At 50.0% G+C, this 12,500-nt stretch overlaps 1 protein-coding gene across 7 annotated transcripts in view; it reads right to left on the bottom strand.

Moving 5' to 3' along the window:
- The window catches only part of LOC113829800 (carboxypeptidase D), a 119,738-nt gene that overhangs the window by 70,140 nt on the left and 37,098 nt on the right, over positions 1–12,500 (bottom strand). For 6 of the 7 annotated variants that reach the window (XR_011398341.1, XR_011398342.1, XM_070118351.1 and 3 more), the window contains exon 1: positions 2,788–2,947. The exons of the other annotated variant lie outside the window; for it this stretch is intronic. The gene's annotated coding sequence lies outside the window, so the exon portion shown is untranslated. Of the gene's footprint in view, positions 1–2,787; positions 2,948–12,500 lie in introns of those variants that run through there. 7 annotated transcript variants of the gene reach the window in all.

The following is a 12,500-nucleotide window of genomic DNA, read 5'->3' as shown; positions in this document are numbered from 1 at the left end:
GACTCTGACGGAGGAGGAGGCGCTGAGACTAACAGTAATGTGGAATATGTAGGTCACCTGACCCCTCTTCCCCCCCTCCCCCCCTCCTAGCCCTGCTCCTGCCTCCTCCCTCCCTCCCGTTCCCAACCCCTCCCCTCTCCCCCCTTCCTTCCCACTCCTCCCTCCTCCCTCCCGTCCCCCACCCCTCTCCCCTCTCCCCCTTTCCTTCCCACCTCCTCCCTCCTCCCTCCCGTTCCCAACCCCTCCCCTCTCCCCCTTTTCCTTCCCACTCCTCCCTCCTCCCTCCCGTCCCCACCCTCTCCCCTCTCCCCCTTTTCCTTCCCACTCCTCCCTCCTCCCTCCCGTCCCCACCCCCTCCCCTCTCCCCCCTTTCCTTCCCACTCCTCCCTCCTTCCATCCCTCCCCCACTCCCCCTCTCCTCTCCCCCTTTTCCTTCCCACTCCTCCCTCCCTTCCATCCCTCCCCCCCCCCCCCCGCCATCCAGGTAAAGGACCTGTGACGTCACAGCCATGAAGATGCTCGTCGAAGCTTCTCGAGGGATTTTGTATTCGTTTGTGCGTGCGCGTTTTTGGGTTTGGCTTTTTGATATGAGAACATGGGATGTATTCGGCGGATTGCACATGCGCACACACATACACGGTCACACACACACACACACATACACGGCCACACACACACACACACATATACACGACCACACACACACATACACGACCACACACACACACATACACGACCACACGCACACACACACATATACACGACCACACGCACACACACACAAACACGCACACACACACACACACACACACATATACACGGCCACACACACACACAGACACGACCACACACACACACATATACACGGCCACACACACACACATACACGACCACACACACACATACACGGCCACACACACACACACACATATACACGACCACACACACACATACACATACACGACCACACACACACATACACGCGCGCACACACCGCACACAAGCATTTATAGGCCTATGTATGTATCTATCTATCTATATGCGTGTTTGTGTGTGTGTGTGTGTGTGTGTGTGTGTGTGTGTGTGTGTGTGTGTGTGTGTGTGTGTGTGTGTGTGTTTACGTACGTATGTATGCATAAATTTCGTCATGTACAATGTGATAGCATAGACTTGTATGAATACAAAAGGTTAACCTAACTGACACTTGATCGTAACGTAATCTATTTTAACTCATGTTTCCTTACACTTTCCATCAAGTGTCAGAGTTATCAAACACAACACAAACAAAAAAGTATTCACTAAATACTAGAAACTTTCGTTATCATCAACTGTACTTGTAGTTTAACTTGCAAGGGTGACTGAACTCTTGTCCTTTCTCCATAGCCAAAAGTAACCGTCAAAATTAAGGATATTAAAGTGCGCAATTCATCAAAATTAATGAAAAGAATACCCACTTCTTCAAAATCAGAGAGAATAGTGCCCAGTTCCTTAAAATTAGGGATAAAAGTGTCCACTTCTTCAAAATAAGGGATAAAAACATATCCACTTCATCAAATTCAGAGAAAAAAGTGCCTAGGTCCTCAAGATAAGGAACAATAAAGTGCCCAATTACCTTAAAATAAGCGACAAAAAAGTGCCCAGGTCCTCAAGATAAGCGACAAAAAAGTACCCAATTTCCTCAAAATAAGCGACAAAAAAGTGCCCAATTTCCTCGAAATAAGCGACAAAAAAGTGCCCAATTTCCTCAAAATTAGGGTGAAAAAAGTCCCCATTCCATCGAAATGAGAGGGAGCCAAGTGCCCACTCCGTCAGAATGAGAGGGAGCCAAGTGCCCACTCCGTTAGAATGAGAGGGAGCCAAGTGCCCCGCTCCGTCAGAATGAGAGGGAGCCAAGTGCCCCACTCCATCGAAATGAGAGGGAGCCAAGTGCCCACTCCGTCAGAATGAGAGGGAGCCAAGTGCCCCACTCCGTCAGAATGAGAGGGATCGAAGTGCCCCACTCCGTCAGAATGAGAGGGAGCCAAGTGCCCCACTCCGTCAGAATGAGAGGGAGCCAAGTGCCCCACTCCGTCAGAATGAGAGGGAGCCAAGTGCCCCACTCCGTCAGAATGAGAGGGAGCCAAGTGCCCACTCCGTCAGAATGAGAGGGAGCCAAGTGCCCCACTCCATCGAAATGAGAGGGAGCCAAGTGCGCCACTCCGTCGAAATGAGAGGGAGCCAAGTGCCCACTCCGTCAGAACGAGAGGGAGCCAAGTGCCCACTCCGTCAGAATGAGAGGGAGCCAAGTGCCCCACTCCATCAGAATGAGAGGGAGCCAAGTGCCCACTCCGTCAGAATGAGAGGGAGCCAAGTGCCCCACTCCGTCAGAATGAGAGGGAGCCAAGTGCCCCACTCCATCGAAATGAGAGGGATCCAAGTGCCCCACTCCGTCAGAATGAGAGGGAGCCAAGTGCCCCACTCCGAGAGGGTAGTGCCCCTGCCGCCCCTGTGCCCTCGCCCCTCTCGAACCCCGCTCACGTCGCCCACAAACCACCCGCGTGTTCGAGGCGTCGGGCGGGCCAGGCTGTTAGGGCGGCCGGTGACTTCAACGCTGCTCTTGTTTACAATTTCCTTTATCTTTTGCGAGTTTTCAATGTATCTTTAGTTATTCTTTTTGTTTTTTTTCGCTTCTATCTTAGTAGGGTAAGTGTACTCGTTAATTTTCGCGTAGTGTGTGTATGTCTGTCTCTGTAAATTAGTTAATGTGATAAAATGCATGCAGTCATGAACACTTTCGCTTGGCTTTACCTTCTCCAACTTGTCAGCTGATGTCAAAATAGGGCTTAAAACTCCTCCTTTCTCTCTCTCTCTCTCCCTCTCTTCCTCTCTGTCTGTCTCCTTCTTCTCCGCGCGCGCAGGACGTCTGTCTCACTCGCTGTCCAAACGAACACTGTCTGACGCGGAAGTCGGACTCGCCCGCTACACCTGCCCGGCCGCTACGATCTCCCGCACCGCCACCGCTACGCCGTCTAGCACTTCCAGCGAAGACAGCTACCGCCGCGCCTTCTAGCTCCTCCAACGCCGCTACACCTTTTAGCACCTCCAGCTACGTCCTCCCACACCGCTACGCTATCTGACTCCAACACCGCTACGCCTTTTTGCACCGCTACCGCTACATCTCCGGCTCCTCCAACACCGCTACGCCACCAAGCCCTCCAGCACCTAGAAACCGCCACCGCTACGCCCGCACCTGCATTGACGCCCGACCTTCCTCCAGCCCTCGACCCCGCCCGCACCGCCGCCCGCATCTCCCCGCTACGCCCTTCAGCAGCGCCAACACAGCTACGTCAGTATCGCTACACCTTCCCCGCCCGCTACCGCTACACATTCAAGTACCTCCAACACCGCCAGCTATCGCTACGCTATCAACCGCCTCTAGCACCGCCCGCTACCGCTACGCCAACCACCGCCTTTAGCACCGCCCGCTACCGCTACCAAGCACCTCTTGCTCACACCGCTACACCTGCCTCTCCGCTCAGGCGTAGCGGTGAAAACAAGGGCGGAGGCGAACAGGTGCTCAGTGAGGAAAAGGTGACTGATGGCGAGGTTTGTGTGTCTGTGTGTCTGGAACAGAGAGAGAGAGAGAGAGAGAGAGGGAGAGAGAGAGAGAGAGAGAGAGAGAGAGAGAGAGAGAGAGAGAGAGAGAGAGAGAGAGAGAGAGAGAGAGAGAGAGGAGAGAGAGAGAGAGGAGAGGGGGAAGGGAGGGAGGGAGAGAGAGAGAGGGGGAGGGAGAGAGAGAGAGAGAGAGAGAGAGAGAGAGAGAGAGAGAGAGAGAGAGAGAGAGAGAGAGAGAGAGAGAGAGAGAGAGAGAGAGAGGGGGAGGGGGAAGGGAGGGAGGGAGAGAGAGAGGGGGAGGGAGAGAGAGAGAGAGAGAGAGAGAGAGAGAGAGAGAGAGAGAGAGAGAGAGAGAGAGAGAGAGAGAGAGAGAGAGAGAGAGAGAGGGGGGGGAGGGGGAAGGGAGGGAGGGAGAGAGAGAGGGGGGGGAAGAGAGAGAGAGAGAGAGAGAGAGAGAGAGAGAGAGAGAGAGAGAGAGAGAGAGAGAGAGAGAGAGAGAGAGAGAGAGAGAGAGAGAGAGAGAGAGAGAGAGAGAGAGAAAGAGAGAGGGAGGGAGGGAGGGAGGGAGGGAGAAAGAGAGAGAGGAGGGGGGGATGGAGGGATAGAGAGAGAGAGAGGGGAAGAGGGGAAGAGAGAGAGAGAGAGAGAGGGGGAGAGAGAGAGAGGGGGAGAGATAGAGAGATAGAGGGGGAGAGAGAGAGGGGTGGGGAGGGATAGAGAGAGAGAGAGAGTGAAAGAGTGAGAGAGAGAGAGAGAGAGAGAGAGAGTGAAAGAGTGAGAGAGAGAGAGAGAGAGAAAGAGAGAGAGAGAGAGAGAGAGGGAAGAGGGGAGGGAGAGAGAGAGAATGAAAAAAGGGGGAAGGGATAGAGAGAGAGAGAAAGAGAGAGAGCTATTAGTCGAGGAAAAAGAAAAAGGAGAAGGAAAAATGAAGAATGAATAAGGAGAGCGAGAAGATGATAAAGCAAGAAAACAAACAAATAAACAAGCAATAAAACAAAGAACGAAGAAAATGACGAAAAATATGAACAAGAAAACGAAAAGGAAGAAGTGGAAGAAGATGACGATGAAGATTAAGAAAAGGAATTACACAGACGAGAAAAACGAAGAAGAAGAAAACAAGAAACAAGAAAAAGGACGAAGAGACCAAAAAGAGACAAGAAGAAACGAAGAAGAAAAAGAAGAAGAAGAAGAAACAAAGAACAACGAAAGAGGAGACAGAGAAGGAGCGAGAACAGCGCGAGAAGGAAACAGCTGATCGCCCTGGGGGAGGGGGAGGGGGACACGAGGACGGGGGGGTTCGGGGCCAGGGTGGTGAGTGTGATGAGTTTTGTCTGTAAAGTTATTTATTTGTTTCTTTCAAGTGTGATGAATGTGGTGAGCAGAGGAATAAGTGATGAGTGTGATGAAATTTGTTTTTAAAGTGATAAATGTGATGACTCATCGAGAGAATGATTAGTTTATTTAGTTTTTTTTTCTTTCAAGAGTGATGAGAGTGGTGAATAGTGATGAATAAGTGATGAATTTGATGAATTTTGTTTTTGAATTGATAAATGTGATGCGTTATCGAAAGAATGAGAGTGTGGTTATTTTTATTCTTTTAAAAGAGTGATGAATGTGGTGGATATTTCAGAATAGATGTGATGAGTGATACAAAAAAGTGATGAGTATGAGGTGCTATGGAATGTGTGGTGCAAGTGATAGATAGAGCGTGAAAGGTGTTCTGAAAAGAGTGATGAGCGTGACTGGTGTTTCGGAATGTGTGATGAATGTTGAATATGTGTGATGTGCTATGGATACTACCACGTGATGAGAGTTTGTTGAGAGTGATGACCATTGTCGAAAGACTGTGATGAATACGCTGAGTGTGATGAATTCTGTTGAGTTTGAAGGTGAGTGTGATGAATTTATTGTGAAAGATAAGATTTGTGATGAGTGTGATGAGTAAGGGACGAGCTTGGTAATTGTGATGATGAGTAGTGAGTTAAGTGATGATTTTGCAGGCTTTGATGCTTGAGTAAGACGGGTGTGATGAATGAGATAACAAATATGGTGATGAATATGACTGTTCAAAATGGTGATTGTGAATGTGGTGAGTGTGAGGAGAAGGAAGATGAGTGATGATACACCATCAGACCGGAGTTATGAGTGGTAACGAGTGTGATGAATGCGACATGAGTGGTGATGAAAGAAGACCAGAGAAGCCACGTGTGATGAGGTGTTATGAGTAGCCGTAATGAGTACTGTGATGAATGGCCATGAGTGATGAGGAACGTGACTTTGTGTGCGTGTGGTGAATGAAGACAAGGGAAGATGAGTGTGATGGTGAGTGATGAGTCTATGATGAGTGATGAAGTGGTGACGCAGAAGCATTTCAGAGGACCAAGTAGGTATACACTTACCTATATAGATAGATAGATAGATTGATAAATGCATAGATAGATAGACAGAATGATAGACATATAGGTAGATAGATAGATTGATAGATAAATAGATAGTCAGATACATAGATAGATAGATTGATAGATGCGTAATAGATAGATAGATTGATAGATGCATAGATAGATAGATAGATTTATAGATACATAGATAAAAAGATAGATTGATAGATACATAGATAGATAGATACATAGATGAATAGGGAGATAGATTTATAGATACATAGATAGATAGATTGATTGATTGATAGATACATAGATAGATTTATAGATACATAGATAGATAGATAGACTGATAGATATACTGATAGACATATAGATAGATAGATTATGCTATGTACAGCCAATATATGTTATCTGTTACACCCAAATACCTGATAATAATGATAATAATGATAAAGATGATAATGACAGTAATGATAACGATAATAATAACAATAATAACAATAACAGTTATGATAATATTCATGTAAATAATGATAATAGTAATTATGATGATAATAATAACAATATCAATAACAATAATACTGATAGGGATAATGATAATGATAATGATGAAAATGATAAAGAAAATAATGATAACAATAACATTGATAACGATGGTAATGATATCAGTAATAGGGATGATAATAATGATTATAATGATAATAATAATGACAATAGTAATAATAATAATGACAATAGTAATAATAATAATAATGACAATAGTAATAATAATAATGACAATAGTAATAATAATAATAACAATAACAACAACAGCAATGATAATAATGATAATAATAACAACATCAATAATAACAACAATGATGATAATGATAATAAAAACAAAAACGATAAAGATGATAATGATGAAAATGACAAAAATGAAAATGATCGTTAGAATAATAACATAATGATGATGGCAACAAAGATAATAGTAATAATAATGTCTCCTTTATCAGATTTTTTATTTTTTTACTATGTATAAACTGCATGTAATGTATGTAATTCATACGAAATAAAGTTTATTATTATTATTATCATTAAAGCATTTTCTTTACTATGTATAAACTGCATGTAATATATGTAATCTATACGAAATAAAGTTTATTATTATCATTATCAAAGCAAACACAGACAAAACAAACATGCAAATGAAAGACCAAATAAATAATCAGCTGATATAAATAATCAGCTGATATAAATAATCAGCTGATATAAATAATCAGCTGATATAACGGCATCTAACGAATGACTTCTTAGGACTGGACTTGTGGCCGAGATTCTGGTTACCGTGGGAGAGGAACAAGGGGGGGGGAGAGGGAGGGAGAGGAAGAGGGAGGGAGAGGAGGGGGAAGGGGAGAAGGGGGAGGGAGGGGAGGGAGAAGGGAGAGAGGGAGGGAGAAGGGGGAGGGAGGGGGAGAGGAAGAGGGGGAGAGGGAAGGGAGGGAGAGGGAGGGGAGAAGAGAGAGAGGAAGAGGAGGGGGAGGGAGGGGAGGGAGAGGGAGGGAGAGGGAGTGAGGGGGGGAGAGGGAGGGAGGGAGAAGGGGAGAGGAAGAGGGAGGGAGGGGAGAGGAAGAGGAAGGGGAGAAGGGGGTGAGGGAGAAGGGGGAGAGGAAGAGGGGAGGAAGGATACAGAGGAAGGGGGGGAGGGGAGAGGGAGGGAGGGATGGAGAGGAAGAGCGGGGTGGTGAGAGGCAGGGAGAGGAAGAGGAAAAGGAGGGATAGAGAAGAAGAGGGAGAGGGAGAGAAAGAGGGAGGGAGGGAGAGAATAAAGGGGGAGGGGAAACAGGAGGGAGGGTGAGGAAAAGTGAGGAGAGGAGAGGGAGAGAAAGAAGGAAGAGGGGAAGGGAGAGGGAGAAGAGGGAGGAAGAAGAGGAAAATGAAGAAGAAGAAGAGGAGGAGGAAAAGAAGAAGAAGAAAAGGAAGAGGAAGAAGAGGAAAAAGAAGAAGAAGAAGAGGATGAAGAAGAAGAGGAGGAAGAAGAAGAGGAAGAGGAAGAAGAGGACAAGGAAAGAGAAGAGGCGGAAGAGAAGGGGAGGGGGGATAGACGGAAAAAAACTTATAGGCTGCTTTCCTGTCCTTGTTCCTGACCAGATATTCGTGAGTAGGCCTATGCATCTGTTTGTCCGTAGGCCTGATTCTGCTTGTGCGTATGTACGTGTGTCCTTGTGTGTGTGTGTGCGTGTGTGTGTGTGTGTGTGTGTGTGTGTGTGTGTGTGTGTGTGTGTGTGTGTGTGTGTGTGTGTGTGTGTGTGTGTGTGTGTGTGTGTGTGTGTGTGTGTGTGTGTGTGTTTATATGTGCATGTATGTTTTTGGTGTGTGTGTGTATCTTTTCGTGTGTGCTCATGTAAGTGTGTTTTTGTGCGTTCATGTGCGCCTTTGTATGTGTGCATGTCTATGTTTGTGCTTGTGCATGTATGGTTTCGTGAGTGTGCGTGTGTATGTATGTTAATCCATGCGCGTGTATAAGTGTATGTCTTTGACTGCGAGCGTGTACACGTACGTCTGTATACATGTCTACATGTGTCTGTGTGCGTGATTCATGCGTGTGTAAGTGTATGTCTTTGACTGCGAGCGTGTACACGTATGTCTGTATACATATCTGTATGTGTCTGTGTGTGTGTGTGCGTATGTCTATTAACGGGCGTTTGCGCGCGCGTATGGGCGTGGGAGGGACACGCCCGCCGCCCATTCGCCGCACTTCGTAACAGTAAAAGCCCCGTTTACTGTTAACAGGAGCAGCTCTTCGGAAACCCCTCGGGATGCGCGGGTGGGGGAGGTGCGGGGGTGGGGGAGGGGGAGGGAGCAGTCAGCTGTTTTCCGAGGGGGTGGGAGGGGGAGGGGGAGGGAGCGGGAGGAGGCAGGAGAGGGAGGGAGAGGGGAGGGGGATTGGGTGGGGAGAGAAGAAGGGGGGAGGGGGGGAGAAGAAGGGGGAGGGAGGAGAGGAGAGGGAGGGGGAGAGGAGAGAGGGAGGGGGGAGGGAGAGAGGAGGGAGGGAGGGAGGGAGGGGGAGAGAGGAGGGGAGGGAGGGAGGGGGAGGGAGAGGGAGGGGAGGGGAGAGAAGAGGGGGAATGGAGGAGGGAGGAAGGAAGAAGGGGTGGGAGGAACGAGGAGGGAGAGGGGGGGAGTGGGGAGGGAGAGGATGGGGAGAGAGAAGAGGGGAGGGGAGAGGAGGGAAGAGGAAGGGAGAGAGAGAGGGAAAGGAGAGGGAGAGGGGACAGGAGAGGAGAAAGGGGAGGAAGATAGGAAGGGAAGAGGAAGGGAGAAGGAGACGCGAGAGGAGAGAGAAAGGTGGATGAAAGAGGTAGGTGAAGAAGGAAAAAAAAATGCGAAGGAGGGAAGGAGGGTGGGGAGGGTTAGTGGAGAGGGGGAGAGGGGAGGATAGAGAGAGAAAAGGAGGAAAAAGGATAGGATGTAAGGATAAGGAAAAGATGGGGAGAGGAGAAAAGGGTAGGGGCGAGGGAGAGATAGTGGGGGAGGAGAGAAGCAGGGAGGATTAGGGTAGACAGAATGGGGGAGGAGGGGGAGCGAAGGGAAGGGGGAAGGATCTCTACTCCTAAGGTTATCCTATCCACTCCCAGCCCCTCCCCCCCTTCCCAACTTACCTCTCTTCCCTCCCCATCCTCTCCCACCCCCACCCAATCCCATCCCCACCCCCCTACCCACCCAAACACTCCCCCCACCCACCCCCTTCCCCACCTACCCCTCTTCCCTCCTCATCCTCTCCCGCCCACCCCTACCTACACAAACTGTCCCCCCACCCACCCCCACCCACCCCTCCTCCCCCCTCCCCCATAATTCCATCTCTCTGCCTTTCCTCATTCATATGTGATGCCTCACCTGTGTGTACATACGTCACGCCCTGGTTCCGTGTGTGTGCGTGTATGTGCGTGTGATCGTGTTAACATGTATGAGTCTTTTATGTGTGTACCTATGTACGTTTTTGTAAATATGTTGATGTGTTAGATTTTGCAATGTATACGACCGAGTGTGTGTGCACGAAGTGAGTAATAATGATAATTACAAAAAATAATGATAACCAAAAAAAATGATAATAATAATGATAATGATAATGAAAAAAATCCAATATAATCATAATTATGAAAATGATGAAGTGATAACTATAACAACAGCAATAATATTGATAATAATAATTATGATAATGATAATAGTAATACTTATGTGATGTTGAGGATGATAATAATGATAATCATAATAACAATAATCATCATTATCATCATCATCATAATGATGATAATAACAATAATATTAATGATAATAATAATGATAATAATCATGATGACAATGATAATTGTAATAATGTCTATGATGATGATAACAGTAACAATAACAATGTTAATAATAATGATAGAAAAATAACAATAACAGTTATAATAATAATACCAACAATAACATTTAACCCACACAGACACCGCCCACAAGAGCTCTCTTCCGCCCACAATCCCCACCCGGAGCCAAACGCAACGCACGCCCACACTCACGCCCACAAGCCAAGCGCTGTCTTCCGTCCATTCACACTCACACAAAGAAAGAAAGAAAGAAATGAAAAAAATCGAATTATGAACACCGCCCATAGAAAAAATAAAAAACAAAATAAAATTCATAATTCACTCATGCAATCCCCCCCCCCACCCACTCCACCCAAACATAGCCTCCCCGCTACGCCCAGGCACAACCCCGCCCCCTCACTCAAGCACAACCCCCCACCCCCACCCCCACCAACACAACCCCGTCCCTCCCACAACCACCCTCCCTCCCCATCCACTCACAACCCCCTCCCTCCCTTCCACAACCACCCTCCCCAACCCCACAATCACCTCCCTCCACCCCCTACAACCACCCTCCCTCCCCCATCCACTCACAACCCCTCCTTCCACAACCACTCTCCCCCCCCCCCAACCCCCACAACCCCCAGCCCTCTCTCCAACCCCCACAACCACCCTCCCCTCCCTCTGTCCACTCACAACCCTCACCCCCACAACCGTCCTCCCCTTCCCCCCACCCCTAACAACCCCACAACCCCCACAATCACCTCTCCTCCAACCCCCTACAACCAGCCCTCCTCCCCCCATCCACTCACAACCCCTACCTCTCACAACCGTCCTCCCCCTCCCCCACCCCAACAACCCCCAACCCCCACAACAGCCTCTCCCTTTGTCCCCAACCCCTCAATCCCTCCCCCACCCCCACAACCGTCCTCCCCACCCCAACCCCCACAACAGCCCTCCCTCACCCCCCCCCACAACCGTCCTCCTCCCCCACCCCCAACAACCCCCAACCCCTTTCTCCACCCCCTACAACAGCACCTCCCTCCCCTATCCACTCACAACAGCCCTACCTCTCACAACCGTCCTCCAACCCCCCACCCCAACAACCGTCCTCCACCCCCACAACAGCCCTCCCAACAACCCCAACCCCCTCAGCCCCATCCCCCTCAACAGCCCCTCCCTCTGTCCCCTCCCCCAACCCCCACAACCCCTCCCTCCCCCAACCCCACAACAAGCCCTCCCTCTGTCCCCAACCCCTCATCCCCACAACCGTCCTCCCCAACCCCCACCCCAACAGTCCCCCAACCTCTGTCCCCACTCTCCAACCCCCACAACAGCCCTCCCTCTGTCCCCAACCCCCAACCCCACAACCCCCTCTCTCTGTCCCCAACCCCTCCCCCTCCCCCATCCCCACAACCCCAACCCCCACAACCCCCTCCCTCCACCCCCTACAACCACCCTCCCACCTCCCCTCAATCCACTCACAACCGTCCTCCTCCTTCCCAACAACCACTCTCCCCCACAACCCTACCCTCCAACCCCCAACAACCCCCAACCCCCTCTCTCCACCACCCCCACAACGGCCCTCCCTCTGTCCAACCCCCCCAACCCCTCACCCCCACAACCGTCCTCCCCCTCCCCCCACCCCAACAACCCCCAACAACCCACAATCCCTCTCTCCAACCCCCACAACAGCCCTCCCTCTGTCCCCAACCCTCCCCCCCACAACCGTCCTCAGCCCCTCCCCCCACAACCGCTCCCCCAGTCCCCAACCCCCACAACCGCACCCCTCTCTCCAACCCCCACAACAGCCCTCCCTCTGTCCCCAACCCCTCACCCTACCCCCTTAACCCCATCCCCCAACCCCCACAACCCCCTCCCTCTGTCACCAACCCCTCACCCTCCCCATCCCCAACCCCCACAACCCCCTCTCTCCAACCCCAACAACAGCCCTCCCTCTGTCCCCAACCCCTCCCCTCCCCCACCCCCTCTCTCCAAACCCCCACAACCATCCTCCCCCTCCCCCACCCCCAACAACCCCACAAGCCCCTCTCTCCAACCCCCACAACAAGCCCTCCCTCTGTCCCCAACCCCTCCCCTCCCCCACCCCCAACCCCCACAACCATCCTCCCCCTCCCCCACCCCCAACAACCCCACAAGCCCCTCTCTCCAACCCCCACAACAACCCTCCCTCTGTCCC

This window comes from Penaeus vannamei, chromosome 42, assembly GCF_042767895.1.
Source record: "Penaeus vannamei isolate JL-2024 chromosome 42, ASM4276789v1, whole genome shotgun sequence".
Classification (NCBI taxonomy): Eukaryota; Metazoa; Arthropoda; class Malacostraca; order Decapoda; family Penaeidae; genus Penaeus; species Penaeus vannamei.
Note: the sequence above shows the minus strand (reverse complement) of the source record. Positions and strands in the feature narration are given on the sequence as shown.